Source organism: Phocoena phocoena, chromosome 2, assembly GCF_963924675.1.
Source record: "Phocoena phocoena chromosome 2, mPhoPho1.1, whole genome shotgun sequence".
NCBI classification, from domain to species: domain Eukaryota; kingdom Metazoa; phylum Chordata; class Mammalia; order Artiodactyla; family Phocoenidae; genus Phocoena; species Phocoena phocoena.
This window is the reverse complement of record NC_089220.1, coordinates 122,259,263-122,276,091: the sequence shown is the minus strand read 5'-3', so window position 1 is coordinate 122,276,091 and position 16,829 is coordinate 122,259,263. Positions and strand designations below refer to the sequence as shown.

At 46.1% G+C, this 16,829-nt stretch overlaps 8 non-coding genes across 8 annotated transcripts; all 8 read right to left on the bottom strand.

Annotated features, from left to right (window-relative positions):
- Nucleotides 1-484: 484 nt before the first annotated feature.
- Nucleotides 485-565, bottom strand: LOC136119529 (small nucleolar RNA SNORD115). Its single transcript, XR_010655516.1, has one exon. It is a non-coding gene; the product is annotated as a small nucleolar RNA SNORD115 (small nucleolar RNA).
- A 2,009-nt stretch (nt 566-2,574) lies between these two features.
- LOC136119531 (small nucleolar RNA SNORD115) lies at nt 2,575-2,655 on the bottom strand. The gene has a single exon (XR_010655518.1). It is a non-coding gene; the product is annotated as a small nucleolar RNA SNORD115 (small nucleolar RNA).
- A 2,042-nt stretch (nt 2,656-4,697) lies between these two features.
- Nucleotides 4,698-4,778, bottom strand: LOC136119530 (small nucleolar RNA SNORD115). Its single transcript, XR_010655517.1, has one exon. It is a non-coding gene; the product is annotated as a small nucleolar RNA SNORD115 (small nucleolar RNA).
- Nucleotides 4,779-6,820: 2,042 nt separating this feature from the next.
- LOC136119528 (small nucleolar RNA SNORD115) lies at nt 6,821-6,900 on the bottom strand. Its single transcript, XR_010655515.1, has one exon. It is a non-coding gene; the product is annotated as a small nucleolar RNA SNORD115 (small nucleolar RNA).
- Nucleotides 6,901-8,931: 2,031 nt separating this feature from the next.
- Nucleotides 8,932-9,009, bottom strand: LOC136119533 (small nucleolar RNA SNORD115). The gene has a single exon (XR_010655520.1). It is a non-coding gene; the product is annotated as a small nucleolar RNA SNORD115 (small nucleolar RNA).
- Nucleotides 9,010-9,998: 989 nt separating this feature from the next.
- LOC136119532 (small nucleolar RNA SNORD115) lies at nt 9,999-10,079 on the bottom strand. The gene has a single exon (XR_010655519.1). It is a non-coding gene; the product is annotated as a small nucleolar RNA SNORD115 (small nucleolar RNA).
- A 2,009-nt stretch (nt 10,080-12,088) lies between these two features.
- Nucleotides 12,089-12,169, bottom strand: LOC136119534 (small nucleolar RNA SNORD115). The gene has a single exon (XR_010655521.1). It is a non-coding gene; the product is annotated as a small nucleolar RNA SNORD115 (small nucleolar RNA).
- A 4,321-nt stretch (nt 12,170-16,490) lies between these two features.
- On the bottom strand, nt 16,491-16,569 carry LOC136119535 (small nucleolar RNA SNORD115). Its single transcript, XR_010655522.1, has one exon. It is a non-coding gene; the product is annotated as a small nucleolar RNA SNORD115 (small nucleolar RNA).
- Between the last annotated feature and the right edge of the window lie 260 nt (nt 16,570-16,829).

The window sequence follows — 16,829 nt, the reverse complement described above, 5'->3', positions numbered from 1 at the left end:
TCTGACCAGAATTCAAGTCTAACAAAAGGCTATTCAGAGCCTGAGATCCTAGAATGTAGAAAAGACACCAGAGAAGGAATCCCATCTTTATGAGGATTGCGGTTCCCAAAATAACTCCCCCCTCCAGATGTTTTAAGATGGGCCTCCCTCATAGTCCAAAGTCCTCTGAAGCCTGTGTCAAGGACCAAAGAGAGTCTCTCAACTCGAAACATTCAGGTCGTGGAAAAACCTTGCCAGAAGGTATAAGAGAAAAACACAAATCAAAAGAAAGAGATAAGGAAAAGCCACGCCTATGGCTTCTGGGCTGGGCGGTGGAACTAGGGATCAGGAAAGAAAGCCAAAGACAAGACCACGTCTTGGCCATGTGGCAACCCCTAAACATGGTAGAGTCTCAAGAGCTTTCCTTCCTCCATACCCACAGCCCAGGGTTCTGTAAGGGACAGGGGTATCCCCAACCTCCTGCCCATGGATGGCCACCTCCATTGGGCCTCAGTGTAATCCTATTGAGCATGACATTTAGGTCATTCTCTCTCTTCAGGACCATATAAGTTCTCATCATAGACCCAACCGAGGCACTCCCCACACATTGGGGCACTGGCACCTGAGTAGCCTTACCTCAGATGCTTTCTGGAAATGAGGGTGCCCAAAAGGAAGTGGGTATCTGTCTCTTCCAGGTGCTGGACCAAGGCTGACATTGATTGACCCACAGGAAGCAGGCCAAACAAGGAACTGAATTCCTCTGAGGAATTGTCTAGCTAGAGAGGAGTAGGACAGCAGTGAGAACTCCTACTCCATCACTTTAGGAATTGGGGGTCATGCATGATACACCTTCATGGATCAAATGATGCTACAAGACACACCAACAGTGATACATTCAGGAACACAAAGAGTGACAAAATGCACCTATACACATTACATAAACAAGTAGCTGAAATGCATATCTAAAACCTAAGTATCTACCTACATACCTACCAAAGCAAACACCTACCTCTCTACTCCTTACCTCCCTAAATCCTTACTTTTATCCCTCCCTCCCACCCTCCATACATTATTACAAACATGAAGGAACCAGTGGACGAGTGGATCAGTGCATAAATGTATATATGAATAATATGTCAAGATATGTAGAAATGACGAATCCCTAAGAAACTTCCAAGAGAAGGCAGAGCATCATTGGCTCTCCTTCTAAAGCGAGAGACTCTCAGCCAGCAAAGTTCTAAGGATGAGTCTTGGGGAACAGAGGTGTTCCTCTGGGCTTGATCCTGCTCTGTGCAAGCATGGCTGATGGCATATTGGGCTTGGCCACTTGCCCACCAACGCTCAAAAAATGAGGACATGAGTCCCAAAATTGGATGATCAAGGAAGCAGATATATGGAGATGGGCAAATGGGCTCAGCACCAGTGAAACTGGCAAAGCCCTGAATGGGAATGTTTAGGCCAGGACAAGAATCATTGACTATTGGTGCAGCGTCTCCATCTATGGCATGCCCAAGGCCTACAAACAACAGCACTGCAATTACTCCGTCCTAACCCCATAACATGGGGCCATGCCTCTACTTCAAGCATACAGGGGCTCATGATGGAGATGATACCAGGGCTCCTAAGGGTTCTCAACAGCTTTACTAGAAATGGACAGTCAGGAGTTTCTACTTTGGAGGGTGCTCTCTTCAAAGGCATTGACTCCCACAGAGGAAGAGCTCCCCAGGAGGATCACTGGATGGGAGTGGGAGGCAAAACCCATCAGAGGGCCCATCAGGAACAATTGGCCTCACTGAGACACCACCATCCCTAAAAGTGACCTGGCCAAGTCCCATTAAAGCTCAGGGACTGCCCTTCAGCTTCTCAAAAGCAAGCAGTGTCTACCTGCCAAGGGCAAGTGGATGGGTTCTTGAATGCCTCTCACCACCTCCTGGCCTGGGGCATGATTCTTCCCTACCGATGGTTCTTTGGAGAAGGCAAAGCACACATAGCAGTGACTGTCCCCTCAGTAGATCAGTGTGCTCTGCCTTGGGGTGGGCACAAACCAGTGTGGATGTTCCCCAGGGGCCCAGGGAAGGAAATGTTGTCTCCATGTGCAGTCTGACTATGTCATTAGATGTGGTGACATAGCAGAAATCAGCTGACTAGTTCCTTAGATGTGGTGCCATAGCAGAAATCCCCCATTTGCGAGGATTGAGGTTCCAGAAAGGACTACCCCGTCTTGACGCCTTTGATGTGGGCCTCCCCCATAACCCAAAGTCCATTGAGGCCTCTGTCAAAAATCAAAGACATCCACTCACTCAAATCATTCTGGCTGTGACGAGACCCTTGCCAGAACATCTGACTGAAAGACACAATTTGAAGAGAAAGAGCTAAAGAAAGGCACCACCTAGGGCCTCGGGGCAGGCAGTGGAATCAGGGATCAGGAAAGAAAGCTGAAGACAGGATCACGTCTTTGCCACGTGGAAGCCTCTAGACATGGTAGAGTCCCAAGGGCTCTCCTCCAGGGATAGGTGGCCTCTACACTCACACTCCAGGGTTCTGGAAGGGACAGGAGAATCCCTAAACTCTGGCCCCTGGATGGCCACCTCCTTTGGGCCTCAGTGTAATCCTATTGTGCATGATTGTTAGGTCATAATGTCTCTTCAGGACCATATGAGTTCTCACCATTGACCCAACCGAGGCACTCCCCACTCATCCGTGCCCTGGAACATGAGTAGGCTTACCTCACATGCTTTCTGGAAATGAGGATGTCCAAAAGGAAATGAGTTTCTGTTTCTTACAGGTGGTGGACAAAGGCTGACATCACTTGCTCCATGGGAAGTGGACCAAACTCAGATCTTCCTTCCCATGGGGACTTTGGCTAGAGAGGAGCAGGACAGCTGTGTCAACTCCAAGTCCATACCATTGGCATTAGGGGGTCATGCGTGTACACGTACATGCATCAAATGATGCTATGAGACATACCAACAGATGTCTTGTACATCTAGGAACACTTCCACAAACACAAAGTGTGCCCAAATGTACTTGTATGCATTAACATAAACACCTACCTGAAACGCATACCTAACACTCATCTACCTACCTATCTGCCTACTTACCTACCAACCCACGTACCTACATTTCTAGCTCCCCACCTCTCTACCTCTTTGCCTTTCTCTCTCCCTCCCTCCATACAAACATAAAGGAACCAGTGACAAGTGGATCTGTGTATGAATAGTTACATAACTAATGTGACAGGGAAGGAAGAATTGATGAATCACTAAAGACTCCCAGGTGAAAGCAGAGCATCGCTGGCTCTCCTCCCATCAGAAGGCCTGAGGCAAGGGCTTCTTGGCCAGTAAAACTCTATAGATCTGTCTTGCGGAATGGAGATGTTACTCTGGGCTCGATCCTGGTCTGTGTAATCATGGGGTGGTCGATGGGATACTGGGCTTGACCACTTGCCCACCAACACACAGAAAATGGGGCCAGGAAGTCCCACAGAATGGATGCGGGAAGAATCAGATATGTGGAGACGGGCCCATGGGCTCAGCAGCAGTCCACCTGGCAAAGCTCTTCATGGAACATTCAGGCCAGGGACAAGAGCCATCGTCTGTTGGTTCAGCGTCCATTCTTGTGGCCCATGGAAGGCCCCCAAACAACAGCAATTCAAGTACTCCCTCCTCAGCCCATGCCATGGAGCCACCCCTCTTCTTTGGTAAACAGGCCCTCAAGATGGAGATGATCTCAGGGCTAAGAGGGTTCTCAACAGCCTTACTAGGAATGCACACTCAGAAGGGGTTTCTCCTCTTGAGGGTGCTCTCTTTGAAGGCAGGGGCTCCCGGGGAGGAAGAACTCCCCAGGAGACTCATTGACCACTAGTGGATGAAGCAAAATCCATCAGGTCTCATCAGGAAGAACTGACCTCACCAAGACCCCACCATACCTGAAAGTAACCTGGCCAACTCCCATTAAAGCTCAGGGGCTGCCCTTTAGCTTTCTCAATAGCCAGCAGCATCTACCTACCAAGCCCCAGTGGACGGGTTCTTGCCTGCCTCGCAACTTCTCCTGTCCTGGGGCACGATTCTTCCCTACTGATGGTTCCTTGGAGACAACAAAGCACACATCACAAGTGACTGTCCCTTCAGTATGTCAGTGTGCTCTGCCTTCTGGTGCACTCAGACCTGTGTGGATGTTCCCCAGGGGCCCAGGGAAGGCAACATTGCCTCCAGGTGCAACCTGACTAGAACTCAAGTCTAATGAAAGTCTTTTCAGTGCCCAAGAAACTGGTCCTTATATGTGGTGCCACAGCAGAAATCCGCTCCTTTGCAAGGACTGAGGCTCCTGAAAGGACTCCCCCTTCTTGACGACTTTGAGGTGGGCCTTCCCCATCGTCCAACTTCCAATGGGCCTCTGTCAAAAATCAAAGAGAGCCACTCACCTCGAATCATTCAGGCTGTGGTGAGACCCTTGCCAGAATGTCTGACTGAAAGACACAATTTGAAGGGGAAGAGCTAAGGAAGGTCCCGCCTATGGCCTCTGGGCAGGCAGAGGAACAAGGGATCAGGAAAGAAACCCAAAGACAGGATCACATCTTCACCATGTGGAAGCCCCTAGACAAGGTAGAGTCCCAAGGGATTTCCTCCAGGAATAGGGGGCCTCCAAACCCACACTCCAGGGCTGTGGAAGGGACAAGAGAATCCTCAACCTCCAGGCCCTGGATGGCCACCTCCTTTGGGCATCAGTGTAATCCTACTGAGCATGATTTTTAGGTCATCCTCTCTCTTCAGGACCATATGAGTTCTCATAACTGACCCAACCGAGGCACTCCTTATGCATCTGTTCCTTGGCACGTGAGTAGGCTTACCTCAAATGCTGTCTGGAAATGCGACTGCCCAAAGGACATGACTTTCTCTCTCTTCCAGGAGCTGGACAAAGGCTGACATCGCCTGTCCCATAGGCACCAGGCCAAAGTCAGATCATCCTACCCTTGGGGACATTGTCTGGCTAGAGAGGAGTAGGACAGCTGTGTCAACTCCTAGTCTATACCGTTAAGCATCAGGGAGTCATGCATGAACCCCTATATACATCAAATGATGCTACAAGACATACCAGCATATGTCTTGTACATCCAGAAAGACTTCCACGAACACAAAATCTGACCAAATGTACCTGTATGCATTAACATAAACACCTACCTGAAACGCACAGCTAATACCTATCTACTTACCTACCTCCCGACCCAACTACCTACCTTTCTAGCTCCCTACCTCCCTATCTCCTTACTTTTCTGTCTTCCTCCCTCCTCCCAGACTTACAAACATAAATGAGCCATTGGCCAATGTATCTGTGCATGAATAAATACAGAACTAATGTATTACGGAAGGAAGAATTGATGAATTGCTAAAGACTCCCAGGTGAAGACAGAGCATCATTGGCTCTCCTCCCCTCAGAAGGCCTGGGGCAAGGGCTTCTTGGCCCGCCAAACTCTATGGATATGTCTTATGGAATGGAAATGTTCCTCCAGGCTCGATCCTGGTTTGTGCAAGCACGGGGTGGCTGACAGCACATTGGGCTTGGCCACTTGCCCACCAACACTCAGAAACAAGGACATGAGTCCCCAAAATTGGATGATCAAAGGAGCAGATATATGGAGATGGGCAAATGGGTTCAGCACCAGTGAAACTGGCAAAGCCCTGAATGGGAATGTTCAGGCCAGGAAAAGAGCTACTGTCTATTGGTGCACAGCATCTCCATCCATTGCATGCCCAAGGCCTACAAACAACAGCAGTGCAATTAATCCATCCTAAGCCCATATCATGGGGCCATGACTCTACTTCAGGGAAACAGGGACTCACAATGGAGATGATACCAGGGCTCCTAAGGGTTCTCAACAGCTTTACTAGAAATGGACAGTCAGAAGGAGTTTCTACTCTGGAGGGTGCTCTCTTCGAAGGCAGTGGCCTCACAGAGGAAGAACTCCCTGGAGGATCATTGGATGAGAGTGGGAGGCAAAACACATCAGAGGGCCCATCAAGAACAACTGGCCTCACTGAGACACCACCATCCCTAAAAGTGACCTGGCCAAGTCCCATTAAAGCTCAGGGTCTGCCCTTCAGCTTCTCAATAGCAAACAGCATGTACCTACCAAGATCCGGTGGATGGGTTCTTGAATGACTCTCACTATCTCCTGGCCTGGGGCATGATTCTTCACTACCTATGGTTCTTTGGAGATGGCAAAGCACACATCACAAGTAACTGTCTTCTCAGTAGATCAGTGTGCTCTGCCTTGAGGTGTGCAGGGACCTGTGTGGATGTTCCCCAGGGGCCCAGGGAAGGAAACGTTGCCTCCAGGTGCAACCTGACTAGAACTCGGGTTTAACGAAAGGCTTTTCAGTGCCTGAGAAACTAGTCCTTTGATGTGGTACCACAGCAGAAATCCCTCACTTTCCTAGGACTGAGGTTCCTGAAAAGAATACCCCCCTTCATGGCTTTGAGGGGGCCTCCCCCATAGTCCAACGTCCATTGTGGACTCTGCCAAAAATCAAAGAGAGCCACTCACCTCGAATTATGCAAGCTGTGGGGAGACCCTTGCCAGATTGTCTGAATGAAAGTCACAATTTGCAGGGAAAGAGCTAAGGAAAGGTCCCGCCTATGGCCTCTAGGTGGGCATTGGATACAGGGATTAAGAAAGCAAGGTGAAGACAGGACAACGTCTTTGCTACTTGGAAGCTCCTAGACACGGTAGAGTCTCAAGGGCATTCCTCGAGGGATAGGGGGTCTCCACACCCACACCCCTGGGCTCTGGAAGAGATAAGATATTCCCCTAAACTCTGGCCCCTGGATGGCCATCTCCTTTGGGCCTCAGCGTAATCCTATTGAGCATGATTTTTGGTCCTCATCTCTCTTCATGACCATATGAGTTCTCATCATTGACCCAGCTGAGGCATTCCCTACGTATCGGTGCCATGGCACCTGAGTAGGCTTACCTCAGATGCTCTCTGGAGATGTGGATGCCCAAAAGGATGTGACTTTCTGTCTCTTCCAGGTGCTGGAACAAGTCTGACATTGCTTGCTCCATAGGCAGCAGCTCAAACTCAGATCTTTCTTCCCCTGGGGATGTTATCTGGCTAGAGAGGAGTAGGACAGCTGTGTCACTTCCTAGTCCATACCATTAGGCATTGGGGGGGTAATACATGTACCGCTATATGCATTGAATGATGCTATGAGACATACTAACACATGTCTTGTACATCCAGGAACATTTCCACGACCACAAAATGTGACCAAATGTACCTGTACGCATCTACCTGACACACATACCTAACAATTATCAACCTACCTACCTCTTGACCCACCTACCTACCTTTCTAGCTCCCTACCTTCCTATCCTTACTTTTCTCTCTCCTTCCTTCCATCCAGACTTAGAAACATAAAGGAACCACTGGACAGTTGGATCTGTGCATGAATAGGTACTAAACTAATGTTTCCAGGAAGGAAGAATAGATAAATCCCTGAAGACTCCCAGGTGAAGGCAGAGCATCATTGCCTCTCCTTTCATCAGAAGTCCTGGGGTGAGGGCTTCTTGGCCAGCAAAACTCTACAGACATGTCTTGCAGAATGGACATGTTCCTCCAGGCTCGATGGTGGTCTGCGTAAGCATGGGGCAGTCAATGGGACATTCGGCTTGGCCACTTGCCTGCCAAAACACAGAAAACGAGGCTATGAATTCCCATGGAATGGATACTTGAAGAAGCAATTATTTGGAGATGGGCCCATGGGCTGAGCACTAGTCAACCTGGCAAAGCCCTGCATGTGAACGTTCAGGCCGGGAATAAGAGCCATCATCTTTTGGTGCAGCAGCCCGTTTTATGGACCATCGAAGGCCCCCAAAGAACAGCAGTGCAACTACTCCCTCCTTGGCCCACATCATTGGGTCCCCCTCCACTTCGGGCAACAGGGCCTCACAATGGAGATGATCCCAGGGCTCAGAAGGGCTCTCAACGGCCTTACTAGGAGTGCCCCCTCAGAAGGGTTATTTCCTCTTGAGGGTGCTCTCTTTGAAGGCAGTGGCTCCTAGAGAGGAAGAGCTCCCCATGAGAATCACTGGACCCGATTGGGCAAGGGAAAATCCATCAGATGTCCCATCAGGTGTAATTGGCCTCACCAAGACACCACCATCTCTGAAAGTGACCTGGCCAAGCTCCATTTAAGCTCAGGGGCTGTCCTCCAGCTCTCTCAGTAGCCAGCAGCATGTACTTGCCAAAACCCTGTGGACAGTTTCTTACCTGCCTGTCAATTTCTCCTGTCCTGGGGCTCAGTTCTTCCTTACCAATGGTCCTTTTGAGACTGCAAAACAAACACCAAAAGTGACTGTCTCCTCAGTAGATCAGCATCCTCTGCCTTGAGGTACACATAGACCTGTGTGGATGTTCCACTGGGGCCCAGGAAAGGAAACATTGCCTCCATGTGCAGCCTGACTAGAACACAGGTCTAATGAAAGGCTTTGCAGTGCCTGAGAAGCTAGTCCTTAGATGTGGTGGGGCAGCAGTGTTCCCCCCTTTGCGAGGACTGAGGTTCCCGAAAGGACTCCTCCCTCTTGAAGGCTTTGAGATGGTCCACCCCCATTGTCCAACATCCACTGGGCCCACCGTCTCAAAAAGAAAGCCATTCACCTCGAATCATTCAGGCCGTGGTGAAGCCCTTGCCAGAACATCTAACTGAAAGACACAATAGGAAGAGAAAGAGTTAAGGAAAGGTCCCGCCTATGGCTTCCAGGTGGGCATCAGAACCAGCGATCAGGAAAGCATGGTGAAGACAGGACTATGTCTTTGCCACATGGAAGCCCTTAGACTCGGTAGAGTCTCAAGGGCTTTCCTAGAGGGATGGGGGCCTCCAAACCCACACCCCTGGTCTCTGGAAGAGAAAGGAGAATCCCCAACCTCCTGCCTCTGGATGGCTACCTCCATTGGGCCTCAGCATAATCCTATTGAACATGATTTTTAGGCCATCATTTCTCTTAACCATATGAGTTCACATCATTGACCCAACTGAGGCACTCCCCACGCATTCGTGCCCCCTTACTTGAGTAGGCTTTACCTCCGAAGCTTTCTGAAAATGAGGATGTCCCAAATGACGTGAGTTTCTGTCTCTTCCAGGTGCTGGACCAATGCAGACAACCCTTGCTCCATACGCAGCAGGCCTAACTCAGATCTTTCTTCCCCTGGGGATGTTATCTGGCTAGAGAGGAGTAGGACAGACAGCTGTGTCACCTCCTAGTCCAACCCTTAGGCATTGGGGGTCATGCGTGTACACCTTCATGCATCAAATGATGATACAAGACATACCAACACATGTCTTTTACATCCAAGAACACTTCCACGAACAAAAAATGTGACTAAATGTACCCATACACATTAACATAAACATCTAGCTGACACGCATACCTAACGACTATTTACCTATGTACGCCTGGATGTTCCCCAGGGGCTCAGGGAAGGAAACGTTGCCTCCATGTGCAACCTGACTAGAACTCAGTTTTAATGAAAGACTTTTAAGTGGCTGAGAAGCTAGTCCTTAGATGTGGTGCCACAGCAGAAATCTTCCCTTTGCAAAGACTGAGGTTCCTGAAAGGATTTCCCCCCTCTTGACAGCTTTGAGATGGGCCTCCCCAACTGTCCGGGCCTCCCCAACTGTCCAATGTCCACTGGGGCCTCTGTCAAAAATCAAAGAGAGCCACTTTCCTCGAATCATTCAGACCATGGTGAGATACTTGCCAGAACGTCTGACTGAAAGACATAATTTGAAGAGAAAGGGCTAAGGAAAGGCCCCGACTACGGCCTTTGGTTGGGCTGTGGAACCAGGCATCAGGAAATAAAGCCAACGACAGGACCATGTCTTTGCCACATGGAAGACCCTTGACATGGTAGAGTCTCAAGGGCTTCCTTGAGGGATAGGGGCCTCCACACCCACACCTCAGGGCTCTGGAAGGGAAAGGAGGATTCACAAACTCCTGCCCCTGGATGGCCACCTCCACTGGGCCTCAGCATAATCCTATTGAGCATGATAGTTAGGTCATAATGTTTCTTCAGGACCATATGAGTTCTCATCGTTGACCCGACCAAGGCAATCCCCACACGTCCGTGCCCTGGCACTTGAGTAGTCTTACCTCAGATGCTTTCTGGAAATGAGGATGCTCAAAAAGACGTGACTTTCTATCTCTTCCAGGTGTTGGACCAAGGCTGACATTGATTTCACCATAGGCAGCAGTCCAAACTCATATCTTCCTTCTCCTGGGGACGTTGTCTGCTTAGAGAGGAGTAGGACATTTGTGTCAACTCCTAGTCCATAGCGTTAGGCATTGGGTGTAGTTGCATGTACATCTTCATGCATCGGATGATACTACAAGACATACCAACAGGGATACATGCATAAACACAAAGAGTGACCAAATGTACCTATATGCATTGACATAAGTATCTATCTGAAACGCATACCTAACACCTACCTACCTACCTATCTACCAACCCACCTACGTACCTTTCTAGGTCCCTACCTCCCTAGCTCCTTATTTTTCTCCCTCTCTCCCTCTATATATACTAACAAACACAAATGAACCAGTGGACGTGTGGATCTGTGTATGAATGCGTACATAAATAATGTATCAAGGAATGAAGAAATGACGAATATCTAAAAGACTGCTGAGAGAAGGCAGAGCATCAGTTGCTCACCTCCCATCAGAAGGCCTGTTGCCATGGCTTCTTGGCCACCAAAACTCTCTGGACGTGTGCTGGGGAACAGAGACGTTCCTTTGGGGTCGATTCTGGTCCATGCAAGCATGGGGAGGTCAATGGGACATTCGGCTTGGCCACTTGCCTGCCAAAACACAGAAAACGAGGCTATGAATTCCCATGGAATGGATACTTGAAGAAGCAATTATTTGGAGATGGGCCCATGGGCTGAGCACTAGTCAACCTGGCAAAGCCCTGCATGTGAACGTTCAGGCCGGGAATAAGAGCCATCATCTTTTGGTGCAGCAGCCCGTTTTATGGACCATCGAAGGCCCCCAAAGAACAGCAGTGCAACTACTCCCTCCTTGGCCCACATCATTGGGTCCCCCTCCACTTCGGGCAACAGGGCCTCACAATGGAGATGATCCCAGGGCTCAGAAGGGCTCTCAACAACCTTACTAGGTAAGCACACTCAAAAGGGGTTTCTCCTCTTGAGGGTGCTGTCTTTGACGGCAGTGTCTCCCCTACTGGAAGAACTCCACAGGAGATGCAATGGCTGCTAGTTGTTGAAGCAAAATCCACCAGAGGGAGTATCAGGAACAATGCACCTCACCGAGACCCCACCATCCCTGAAAGTTACCTGCCCAAGTCCCATTAAACCCAGGGGCCGCCCTTCAGCTCTCTCAATAGCCAGCAGTGTCTACATGCCAAGACCTGGTGGATGGGTTCTTGCCTGCCTCTCACCATCTCCTGTCTTGGGGCATGATTCTTCTCTACCGATGGTTCTTTGGAGACTGCAAAATACACACCACAAATGACTGTCCCCTCAGTTGATCAGAGTACTCTGCTTTGAGGTGTGCTCCTCAGGGGCCCAGGGAAGGAAACATTTCTTCCATGTGCAATCTGATTAGAATTCAGGTCTAATGAAAGGTTTTTCATTTCCTAAGATCGTAGCCCTTAGTTGTGGTGCCACAGCAGAAATCCCCCTTTGGGACGACTGAGGTTCCTGAAAGGACTCCTCTCTCTTGACTGCTTTTAGCTGGGCATCCCACATAATCCAATGTCCTTTGGGGCCTGTGTCAAGGACCAAAGAAAGCCACTCACCTCGAAACATTCAGGCTGTGGCGAGACCCTTGCCAGAAAGTCTGACTGAAAGACACAATTTGAAGAGAAAGGGCTAAGAAGGCCCCGCCTAAGGCCTCCGGGCGGGTTGTGGAACTAGGAATCAGGAAAGAAAGCCAAAGACAGGACTATGCCTTTTCCACATGGAAGCCACTAGACAAGGTAGAGTCTCACATGCTTTCCTAGAAGGATAGGGTGCATCCACACCCACATCCAAGGGCTCTGGAAGGGACAGGAAGATTGCATCCTCCTGCCCCTGGATGACCAATTCCCTTGTGCTTCAGCACAATCCTGTTGAGCATGATTTTTAGACCATCACCTCTCTTGACGATAATATAATTTTTCTTTTCTAATCCTTTCTGCTATTTTCATGTATCATTTTTCTTTCTTCAACATGCGTACCACAAAATATTTTAAAATTAATACATTATGCTGAATATTATTTCCATAATATTTTTTGATATTTAGAAAAAATATTTTTAGTGTTATTTTTTATTATATACAATATTTTTTGTTCTTTTTTACTTTCTCAATTTTCGGATTGATGTAATTGTATATGTTCACTTAAATATCCTAAATATTTCTGTTTTTTAATTATCATTATATATTTTTTGAATGTTATTATAGTTTTGTTTACCTTTCATTTTTTCCTGTAGAATTAGAATGGTTGTGAGTTAGTTTTCCTTTTTTCCACCTTTAGTGTTTAGGAAACATGAGGTCATTTCACTGATCAATTTTATTTTATTAAACACTGATCTATATTGTTATCTCTGTATTTTTCTCTTTGCATAAGAACTTCCCCAAGTTCTATTTCTGAAGCCACATGAGTCTTTGGATTACAAATAAAATAACAGTACAGTTGTCATTTTGATTTTTTAGTGATGCTTGAACATGAATTTTAGCCTTTTTGAACATGGTTAATAAGCCATTGTCATATTGTGTGTTTTCTTCAATATCTTACCCACTTTATAGGTACAGAAGAAATGAATTTCATAATCAATGTAAATATGCCTTCTTATATATTTAGTTAAAAAAATCACATCATCACCTGGCAACCACAGATCAGTAAATATCTCATCAAAAATATTGGATTTGCCCTTGATAATTCTTTAAAGTTAGTTGGTCACTCATTGAGAAAAAATACTTTTCATTCAGTGACACTAGCATAGTCAATTTTAAATGAGAATCTTATGGCATCATTTATAGCAGGGGTCCCCAACCCCCAGGCCACAGGCTGGTACCAGTCCTTGGCCTGTTAGGAACCAGGCCACACAGCAGGAGGTGAGTGGCCGGTGAGTGAGCTAAGCTTCATCTCTATTTACAGCCACTCCCCATTGCTCACACTACCACTTGAGCTCCTCCTTTCATATCAGTGGCAGCATTAGATTCTCATAGGCCTGTGAGCCCTACTGTGAACTGCACATGCCACGGATCTAGGTTGCATGCTCCTTATGAGAATCTGATGCCTGATGATCTGAGGTGGAGCTGAGGTGGTGATGCTAGAGCTGGGGAGTGGTTAAAAATACAGATTATCATTAGCAGAGAGGTTTGATTACACAGAGACCATAATAAATCAATTGCTTGCAGACTCATATCAAAACCCTATCTGTGAGTGGCAAGTGACAATTAAGCTGCATCTGGTGGCAGATTTATAGTGTCAAGTGAGTTGATGTACTTCAATTGTACAGCTGCATCTGGTGGCAGGCTTTAAGTCAGAATTCAACAATCATTTTAGTCTGTGCGTGGCCTTCCCACTATTTTATTTACTACTTCCATCCACAACTCTTTCCCATACTGTGCACTTTTCTCAGTCACAGTTTTGGTAAGCCCACAAGCTAACCCTAGCCAAAATGAATAAAAAACAAACTTTGCTGGAGAGCTTCTTTGAAAATTGGGAAAGGCCCAATCATGAGACAGCAGAAGACTCCAATACTGCCAAATAAAAAAAGCTGTATTTAAAAGAAAATACCAAGAGTCCTACTTAAATTATGGGTTCATTGCAACAGGTGATTCACATTCTCCTAGCCCACTTTGTATTATATGTGGCAACTGACTATCCAACAAAGCCTTGAAACCTTCAAAAACTGCTTCACCACATGGAGACTAATCACCCTGAATTAAAAGACAAGACTTTGGAGTTTTTCAAAAGAACAAAACATGGACACGAAGAACAGAAGTAATTATTGAAGGCCACAACTTCATCAAATGTGTCTGCACTGAGAGCATCATTCTTAGTGGCTAACGGCATTGCTAAAGCTAAGAAGCCCTTTACTATTGGTGAAGAGTTGACCTTGTCTGCTTCTAAGGACGTTGGTTGTGAACATTTAGGAGAGGCTGCAGTTCAAAAGGTGGCACATGTTCCTTTTTCAGCTAGCATCATAAATAGACAAATTGATGAAATAGCAGAGGATATTGAGGAACAATTGTTAGAGAGGATCAGTGAGTCACCGTGGTACGCAATCCAGGTTGAGGAGTCTACCAATGTTGACCACAAGGCAACAATGCTTGTTTGGGTGCAATATATTTTCCAGGAGGATGTGCATGAGGATGTTATGTGCACTTTTGTTGCCAACCAACACCACAGCTGCAGAACTATCCAAGTCTTTGAATGATTACATATCAGGAAAACTGAACTGGTCATTTTGTGTTGGTATATGCATGGATGGAGCGGCTGCCATGACTGGACGGCTTTGTGGTTTCTCTGCTCGGGTCAAAGAGGTCACTTCTGAATGTGAGTCTACACACTGTGTCATCCATAGAGAAATGCTGGCTGGCTGGAAAATGTCACCTGAACTTATTAGCGTTTTACAGGATGTGATTACAATTATCAACCATATTAAAGTACATGCCCTTAACTCACTTCTGTTCGTGCAGCTCTGGGAGGAGATGGATGCAGAGCACATATGTCTTCTCCTATACACAGAAGTGACATGGCTTTCTAAAGGTAGATCATTGGCCTGAGTTTTTGAGCTATGAGAGCCGCTCCAGGGATTTCTTTTAAAAAACTGTCACCACTGGCAGCACACTTCAGTGACACAGAATGGGTCACAAAACTTGCTTACTTGTGTGACATATTCAATCTGCTCAACGAACTCAATCTGTCACTTCAGGGGAGAATGACAACTGTGCTCAAGTCAGCAGATAAAGTGGCTGCATTCAAAGCCAAACTGGAGTTATGGGGGCAACAAATGAACATGGCTTTTTGACATGTTTCAAACATTAGCAGAGATTTTGAAAGACACTTAGCCAGGGACTTCTTCCTCCCAGCTGGTGCATGATCACCTATCTCAGCTTTCAAAAGAGTTTGAGCATTACTTCCGAACCACAAAAGACCCCTAAACTGGGAAGGAATGGATCCGTGACTCATTTGTGAATAAACCAGGTGAATTGACTGTCCGTGCTAGAAGAGGATCAACTGCTTGAGATCGCAAATTACGGTGGCCTTAAAAGTACGTTTGAGACAACTTCAAATCTCCATATGTTCTGGATTAAAGTCAAGATGTAATATCCTGACATTGCCACAAAAGCACTGCAAAGCCTGCTTCCATTTCCAACATCCTGTCTTTGTGCAGCAGGGTTTTCTGCAGTGACAGCAACCAAAACGAGATTATGGAGTAGACTGGACATAAACAACACACTTCGGGTGTCACTGTCTCCCATCACCCACAGCTGGGACAATCTAGTTGCAGGAAAACAAGCTCAGGGTTCCCACTGATTCTGCTTTATGGTGAGTTGTATAACTATTTCATTATACATTACAATGTAATAATAATAGAAATAAAGTGCACAATAAATGTAATGAGCTTGAATTATCCCCAAACCATCCCACCCCTCCCCCACGGTCTGTGGAAAAATTGTCTTCCACGAAACTGGTCCCTAGCGTCAAGAAGTTTGGGGACTGCTGATTTATAGAAAATTGTTTATTATATTATATACACTTGGTCCATATTAAGATCTGTAATTTTGTGTGTTTCTTAGTGTAAGTACTAAATTTTAAGCTTAAAATTTTAGTTCCTTAACAGTCCAACTACTGTATCTCAAATCTCTTTAATGGCATTTTCCTTCAGCTATGGGAGATTCTTTAGTACTTCAAAGTAGCACAAAGTTACTTTTAGAATCCTGTAAAATTATAAAAATATTGTTCTCATCTTGTTTGTTGAAGTAGATTAAACATTGTACTGGGGACCAGTGAATCAAAATTTCTCAACTTCAATATTACTAATTTCATGTTCAAATGAAACATAAATTTACATCAAGTAAGTCAGTCACTGTTTCCAAAGGAAATTCCATATTCCTATTCAGTTTACCTTCTGCTTAAATCTATTATGCTTAGGAGTGCATCTTCTCCAGTCAATTTTCTATTTGGAATATAACTATGACTAAAGGAACCTAGACACCGATCATCAATGCAGTGTTGCATTCCTTGGTTGAATGTCTTACTCAAAGACACATTGAGAAAAAAACAGTGGACTAATCCCTGAATGTACCTTACTATTAAAAATTATAAATCTCTGAAACAAAGTTTATAGGATGAGTATTTCTTTTTACTTTCTAGTAGATAGACAGGATTGGTTTACATAAGTTTCTTTTAAGGTTTCATTGTCTCAAGCACCAAACAAAATGTCTATAAAGGAAATAATGATTCCCTATATATTTCCTTTTATTGTCACCTAGGTTTACCTTCATTTTAATTCTATTGATCATGATTTCCAGGTCATCATCTCACTTCAAGACTGTAAGTTCTCATCATTGACTGAAGCCCTGGCTTTCCATACACATATACACACTTGGACCTGAATATATGTACCAGCCAATTATGGCACCAATTTGGACTGGCATATTGACATATTCAGTGGTAGGTACCTGACTCACATTAATTCTCTAAGGCTGCAGGTCAAACCATGCTCTTCCTCTGTACTCATTATTTAAGTGTACAGGAGTAGGACAAGTATCAAAATATAGAACAAAGTCTTTCATGGAACATGGCTCTTGAAAGTTTTTCCTTAATGGAGCAAT